This window comes from Limulus polyphemus, unplaced genomic scaffold (genome assembly GCF_000517525.1).
Source record: "Limulus polyphemus unplaced genomic scaffold, Limulus_polyphemus-2.1.2 Scaffold606, whole genome shotgun sequence".
NCBI classification, from domain to species: domain Eukaryota; kingdom Metazoa; phylum Arthropoda; class Merostomata; order Xiphosura; family Limulidae; genus Limulus; species Limulus polyphemus.
The window spans coordinates 196,189-204,250 of record NW_013666216.1 but is presented as its reverse complement, the minus strand read 5'-3'; the positions used below and the strand labels follow the sequence as shown (position 1 = coordinate 204,250).

General features: G+C 34.2%; 1 protein-coding gene and 1 long non-coding RNA gene across 3 annotated transcripts in view; one reads left to right on the top strand and one right to left on the bottom strand.

Annotated features, from left to right (window-relative positions):
- LOC106459425 (sodium/calcium exchanger 3-like) overlaps positions 1-1,257 on the bottom strand; it is a 107,122-nt gene extending 105,865 nt beyond the window's left edge. The window contains exon 1 of the mRNA XM_013919045.2: positions 779-1,257. The gene's annotated coding sequence lies outside the window, so the exon portion shown is untranslated. The remainder of the gene's footprint in view (positions 1-778) is intronic.
- LOC111085767 overlaps positions 1-4,248 on the top strand; it is a 26,687-nt gene extending 22,439 nt beyond the window's left edge. For both annotated transcript variants that reach the window (XR_002610569.1, XR_002610568.1), the window contains exons 2-3: positions 1,195-1,386; positions 3,892-4,248. This is a non-coding gene — a long non-coding RNA (uncharacterized LOC111085767). The remainder of the gene's footprint in view (positions 1-1,194; positions 1,387-3,891) is intronic.
- Positions 4,249-8,062: the final 3,814 nt, after the last annotated feature.

Here is an 8,062-nt window from a genome sequence, read left to right as displayed (position 1 = left end):
TTCGAAAGGTGGACCTTTCTTCTGTGTCTCTGAAGAAGAAAGGTCCACCTTTCGAAAGCGCTCGGGTTATAGGGTTTTTATTCATTTCTATCAAGACTTCTTGAACCGAGGTGTTTTTCTAACATCATGAATAATCTCATTATGGTGTTCCATCATACCCATTTCCTATCAAGTTAAGTTTTATAAAACAGTAGTTCGAAGAATTTTTTGGGTGTATATGTTTACAACGATTTTTGTTTATATTATTGATCTTACTCGTGATTAAGCAGGAATTTAACCCTGTTTCTCGACGTTTATCCTGACACGTTGTTATAATTTTATACAAAGGTATACTCTGTACACAAACTTGGTCTGCCATTTTGTTTGAATACCGTATTAATAACTCTCGAAATAAACATCCGGGTAAAGCTGAAACCCAAAATACTCTTGAGCCCGAATTGAGTTTTTCAACCTACAAAATACACATCACGTGCACAAATCGGGAACAACAAATACATGTTCTATATAAGAACATGGCCTATAACTTCAAACTAATTCTAAGAAATAACACAGTCCTCCACCACAACACCATGCACATCCTAAAATAAGTACTTTCATAAGGCACTGTCTTCTCGGATAAACACCTGAACCAACAAGGTTATGCACCAAATTTAGCATGCATTCATATTTGTTATGAAAATGAACGTGTACTCATTTGTATATGTGTAGATGTAAAATAAAATCGAATATAGTATAGACAACTTTGAAAAGATTTGACTGGAATTATGAATTTACTTACTTTCGATATACTGGAGAATGGTTTTCCTTCACGATCCAAGCAGTCGCTCAGATCTGACGTTGATACTCGATTTTCCCTCTTCTTGAGGGCTTATCTTAATGAGAAAGTCCGGTGGACTTCGGGTTAGATGAAGTGATGAAATCACCAGGGTAATCCAGCGTAACGCTTAACCTGGGTTTCTAGTTGAACCAGGCGGTCGTGCCCTTGTTTGTATTGTACCTCGTCACAAGCCGGCGCGAGTTAAACTTAGCACATGTTGCACGAGTTAACAAAGAGCACACACCCTTTGTGACAAGTTCATTATCAGTCACTTGACCTGAGCACTTTCAGTAGTTAGCAGAAAACATAGTGCTCTCTGAGAAAATAAGATAAATAAACCATGTTCTTTTTTAAACATTGTTTTTTTTTTCACACAGGAATAGAGAGGGAAGAATAGATCACCCTTGAGCTCGTGGAAACAGCGTATCCACCCAACGCCACTATCCTATTGATCTCGAAACTGCTAGATTACGTGAAATAGGGAAAGAGCATCGCATGGGATGACGGGAAATCGTACTCGCCTAAATGTGAAGAGAACACGAATTTCTATGTAACTAAGTATGCCAATGGTGGGTATTTAGAGACTTCGTGGCGAAAAGACATGACGTTTTGTCTAAGAACTAAATTGAGACTATGTAGTTGTAAAAAGTAATTATTCGCACTTCATCAAAATTCTAAACTTTTTTTTTCACTTTAAAGCAGCTGACTTATTTTTCTTTTCGTCTTTTCTCCTTTTTCTTTTTACCCTGACGATTTTTGCAGCAATATTTTCTAAAGGCTTCAGGTAAGTTTAATATAAAATGTTTTAGTCCATCTTTCGTGATTTTTAAACTACTCAAATACTTTCAGATTTGACAGAAGAACAAAAAACGACATATTAAACGGATATTTGTATATTTAGTGTGTTTTTGTTCCTGGTGGTTCAGTAAGTCAACACTGCATTATACAGTTGTTTTACATAAACTGGTCGAGCATCCATAATCCAGTGGCTAGAATACCGGATTATTAATTTGGGATGTCGTGTTCACGTCCCTCTACCACCTAAAAAATAAACAAAAAAATCACACTCCGCACTTTCGGGCTGGGATTCTATTATAAGATTAACGGCAGATCCCATTCTTGAATCTGATCAGAGTAACTCAAGCGTTGGCGGTGGGTGCTGTTAACTGCGTACTTTCCATCTAATATATCATATCAAAATTAGGGACGAATATCTGAAACACACAAAATTTAGATAAACAGTAATTAGGTTTTACTTACAAGCCTAAAGGTGCAGAAAAATAAAATAGATAAGATAAAAAAAAGAGAAATGCAAAGCCGATGAGCCGCAGATGTTTGTTTTGAATTTTGCGCATAGCTACACGAATAATTTAGCAGTGAAAGACTAGAGAGAAGGCAGTTAGTCATCACTCAACTGTTGAGCTACTCTTTTTACCAACGAATAGTTGGATTGACCATCACATTATAATGCCCACACGGCTGAAAGGGCGAGCATGTTTGGTGGAATTGGGGTTCTAACCCGCGACCCTCAGATTGTGAGTCAAGTGCTCTAACCACCTGGCCGTGCCGGGCCTCCACAGATGTATAAAAGACATATGTACAAATGTAGAAAGTGTACAGTGTCAACCCAACGCCTGAAAAAAAACAGAAACAAAGAAGCCTCAATATAGAGAGACAAGAATAAACTTTTGTAAATGATAAGAACTTGTTACACACTGCATAGATCTGGTTTCTAAAATATCTGCCCCCAATGGCACAATGGTAAGTCTGTAGACTTCTAACGCCACAGGCTTGGTTTCGATACCCGTGATAGGCACAGCACAGATAGCCCATTGTGTAGCTCTGTGCTTAACTACAAAAAACAAAAACTATATATCTAAGAGAAAGTTTCTCTAAATAAATTTTACATCCTTTATGGAAGCGACTAGTTAAAAATTTGCAGCTTGTTACAATTGTAATTTCTGTCTATATAAAGAATAAACATTTTACAATTATATACATGTATTTACTATCTATACGCAATTCGTAGTTGAAGGAAACGTTAAACAGTAAAGCCCCCCAGTGGCACAGCGGTATGTCTGCGGACTTACAACGTTAGAATCCGTATTTTGATACCCGTGTTGGGCATAGTACAGACAGCCCATTGTGTAGCTTTGTGCTTAGTTACAACCAAATCAAACTAAACAGTAAAACTCTGATTTAGTCAACCGTTGTTCATCTGTTAATTTAATTTCAGTATAACAAAAAAAATTCGAAGCCCACAGGAAACAGTAGTTTCTTATTTTTCGACAACTCCGAGTTAGCTGTGTTGTGGACCATCTAGTGTATTAACTTCACCAAAGTCAGAAAGGTGGAGTAACATTGCCGTGAATCTGTTCTCAGGACGAAGATTTTGGCCAATCTTTGCGGTATTGTATTGCCACAGCTGTTCCAAATGCTGAAATGCCATTAATTAATCTTGTGTTTTTAAATAGGTCTAAACATTCTCACATCACATTAAAAACAGTAGTTTTGTGTATGTTTTACATCAAGAAAAATAAGCAGTCAATAAGTAATAATATCATTGTTATGATTATTCTTGCTCAAGAGACTAAACATTTAGTGAACAAAGGAGGACTGGCACAAAACAATATTCTACTGGCAGATGTTAATCTGAAATAGGAATTGTTAACAACTGTAGCACTGTTAATCTGAAATAGGAATTGTTAACAACTGTAGCACCGTTAATCTGAAATAGGAATTGTTAACAACTGTAGCACCGTTAATCTGAAATAGGAATTGTTAACAACTGTAGTACCGTTAATCTGAAATAGGAATTGTTAACAACTGTATCACCGTTAATCTGAAATAGGAATTGTTAAGAACTGTAGCACCGTTAATCTGAAATAGGAATTGTTAAGAACTGTAGCACCGTTAATCCGAAATAGGAATTGTTAACAACTGTAGCACCGTTAATCTGAAATAGGAATTGTTAACAACTGTAGCACTGTTAATCTGAAATAGGAATTGTTAACAACTGTAGGACCTATATCATTAATATTTTTATTCATGCTTTTGATATTTCTATCTATTAGGTTAAAACTGATGATTCAAGGTCCTAGGGGCATCTGAAATGAAGGGGTTGGCATAGTGATTTAAGACGCTGCATCTATGCTGATAACTTCTCCGAACGACTGGCATTCGAATTCCACTTTAGGTGTCATATTGTTTCTATTCAATTTTAAAATAATAATCAATACAGAGTAATCTGCAGTAATCGCAACGACAAGAGGATCCGTCAGATACTGTATTACAGAGTAAAGTCTGAATTTTTTATTCCTTCAAACGAGTCTTTACGTAAAAGAAAGGATTTGAACAATCATAATCTTCATTACACTAAAACAAAGTCAAGTTAACACTTATCGAAGTGCCTGTAGTGTAATGACTAGTGTACATCTGGTTCTAGAGCTATAAACTGTGTTAACACAATTGTTTGAAGTGTTATTCAAACAAAGAATCTTTCTGGAAAAGCAATTTATTCAACTTGCTGAATTCCCTAAGTCTCATATCTAAATCTAAATCCAATATGTATGTAATCTTCAGTCTCAATTTTCTTTAACTCTAAGTAATCTCTCTTCTAAGTAAGTTCTATATGGCTCTCTAGTGTTCTGTAGTATTCTTTCAAATTTTGAATCTTAGTTCGCTTTTTGTCATTATTCTCTAATAATCTGAATTTTAGTGCGCTCTAGTAATCTTATTATATTGGAGAGAGTTTGGTATAAACAAAGACCAGGCTTCTCAAGGCTTGCACGTCACCCATGTGCCTTAAGATCACTTTCGATTTAGTGCAACAACAGGTGATGTCCTTGGAACACAACCCGACTGGTCCATAGGAAATACTGTTGTCTATTTTGGTATTTCACGTGTAAAGTTACAGGTATTTTTCTTGTGAGAAAGAACATCTGAAGACCTGTTCGATATTGGGAACTAAACACACTGTGAACGCGGAAATTTTTAATATTCTTCATATAAATTAAAAAGGTAGAAAACACATGATATGCCTGCATATTATATTTCTCTCTTCTTTAATCCCCTAACTTTAAAAACCTAAAACCAATTAAAACTTAACTCCCACATCCATCAATAAATTGGAATAACTCACGGTCACCCCTGCAAAGCTCTAACACTTCAACATTCTAACAATATTAATAGAACAACCTAACAAAGATAGTTCAAGTTAGAAACAACTGCCCTTTAACAAAGATCAAAATTCAAAACAAAACTAAATCATTTAATAATGATTACAGTACAAAATAAAACCCTTTAGCTACGATAAACATACATCAGCTGAAAACACAAATATAAACATCGTTTTTAGGAACATAAAACACTTATTATTGTTGTTTGTTTTAAAGCAAAGCCGCATCTGCTGTGTCCAATGCGGGGGATCGAACCCCGTATTTTAGCGTTGTAAGTTTGTAAAATTATCACTAACCCACCAGGGTACATATAAAACAGGTTAACAATAAAATATTTTTTATAAAACAAAACTACATTTAACATGCAGAAGAAGCAAAAAAATAAAAATAGAAAGCAAAATAAGAAAATAAAATGAAACAACCTCTAGTAACATCTACATCTGAAGAAGAAAGATAGAATACTTTCGAAACGTTGTTTTCTACACTTGTATTTTTTTTTTACAAAAGGCAGTTTCCGTCCATTCCAGTTTATTCACTCCCTAAACGATCTATCAAAAAAACATCTAGAATCTTTAAAATTCACAGTAAAGTACTTTAAAACACATTAAAATAACCATTCAGCAAAAAGTACACATAAAAATCCTTTAAGAAAAAAACAATATATATATACAATGTTAAAAGAAAGTAAAACACTTCATAATAAACAAAGTACACTATCATCAAGTAAAATATCTATATATGTGCACAAGTGAACTATTAAGTTCTACACATACACAGTAATGCTTAAAATCTTAGAAGCCAAAATGAAAGATATAAACTTAATTACATATATACTAAACAAAAATATGTATTACACTTTGTTTGTTTATTTGTTTGTAGGTAAGCACAAAGGTACAGAAAGGGCTATCTATGCTCACCACGGGTATCGAAACCCGGTTTCTGACGTTGTAGTAACATTATACAATTATATTATATATATATATACAAACCACAGTTACAATACCAAAAAAGATATTTTTAACACAAATATTAAACAAAAATAATTAAAATAAAGGAAAGGAATGCATTTGATTACTCACAGCAACTTTGGAACTCCTGTGTCTCGATCAAGAAGTAGTTTTTGTGGCTTGATGTTTGGATGACAGTTCCTATAATATCTTGCTACTCTATATGCTACCTCAAGAATAAATTATATCATCAAATTGTGTTACACTTTATCTTCCAGTTCACCACTTCAGTAGAAAACGTATTCTATCACAACGAACCAGTGGTTTCAGTATATGCTGCTCTCTATTCTTAATGCTCTTGCCAACTCCCCAGCATCTACAAGTTGAATCTTGTAAGTCACGCCAAAAGAACCATTTCTGATAACTTCAGTATCAATGTAAGCCGTTCTTGTGGTTTTTCCGGTTTCTAGCCTAGAACTTTCGTAATTGTAGTCAATTTTCCCTCCATCTTTATCTTCTATGACTTATTGGGGCTTTTAGGATTTGGCTTGAAACACAAAGAGAATGGTCTACAACTGTCTAAAAATATAGCCAGAAGGGTTAAGAAATTCATGTTAAACATAAAGAGCCAGGATTGAACATGTAAAGTAAAAAGAAATGTGATTGGACAGAAGTGTAGTTTAAAGCTGTAACAAGCCAGTTACAATGATCCTCTGTCCTAATATTCCTTTGGGATAAAAATGTCAAAACTACTGCCATGGTCAAGCAACATTTCTACAAGCTTGTATATACTCATGCATACATTTCTTCTATACAATGTATTCTTAACGCCTATGGACGTCCTGGTTCACTGGACCACAGGTCAGACGTGTTCCTTGAAGTCGTCATTACACTGAAGATGGCCCACACTTATTCTGAGACCCAGCCACATTCCTTTCATTACTACCTGTTTTTTATGCAAAGGCCAGGTTCAGTAGAGAAGAAATGAAGGCTAACACTGCAAACTTTGGTTCTTTCACGAGTTTCCAAAATATGCCAAACATCACATGGGCGCTAACCTCAATTTTCTGATCACGTAAATTCATTAAGACCTACATGTTATTCTTTTTCAGACATCCCCCAGTTCAGAAGTGTTTGGGCTAAAAATATGTTTTTTACCCGTGGTGGGTAAATAACAGATAGCCCCTTGTGTAGCTTTGTGCTTAACAACAACAACGACAAAAAACTTTCAGGCTTCTTTCAGATACAAATTTAGTACATGTAAAGGGATCTACAAAGCAATACTACATCGATAATATTTTTTTTTACTCTAGCTATACACTTACAGTCTGTATTTTCATGCATCTCAACTGCACCATGCTCTGAAATAATGTAAAAAATATTCAGAAAACTGTGTACTTCTCGAAATAATTCAATATGCATAATGGAAAATCTATATTTATAACCAAATAAAACACGCTCACATTTGGTATGATACATGCCACTGTTCATGAATCTCACCTCCTATAGTTGATTTCAGCTAGTTACAAACACTTTAATTAAATCCAATCGAAATAATTCTTGCTACCTAAAAAATCAACACATCAAACTTTCTCTTTGCAAGCATAGTGTGAGTTTAGTCACTATTCTTATCCCTTTCAAGAAAAATCCACTACCTGGAAAACTATTTCAATGTTAAGACTGAAACATTCTTTTAGCAACATTGATGAAAATATAAGGTACACTTTAACTTCCAATAATGTTTTAAAAGCTAGTAATAACAATTAACTTCATAATTCAAAGTCTGAACATCCATATCAAGTTATGTATTTTCCTACAAATGTTGCTGTATTCTTGGCAATTTATAGATGTTCATATTGTAGATTGTTACGACATTGTATATTAAGAAAACGTGCTATGTGTATAGAAACTTTGAGAAATGTATACATTAACAAATATATATATCTATATACCAAAGATGAAATTCAAAAGCACACCTTTTTGGTCTCGTAAACTTCAAAAGCTTCATAGCTATCAATAAGTTGAAAATGGCGTGTTACAATTAAATGTTTATATATGTAAAAATCCTATAAGTACCATAATTCAAAACTACATTTTAACCAGATACCTTATCCTAGCCA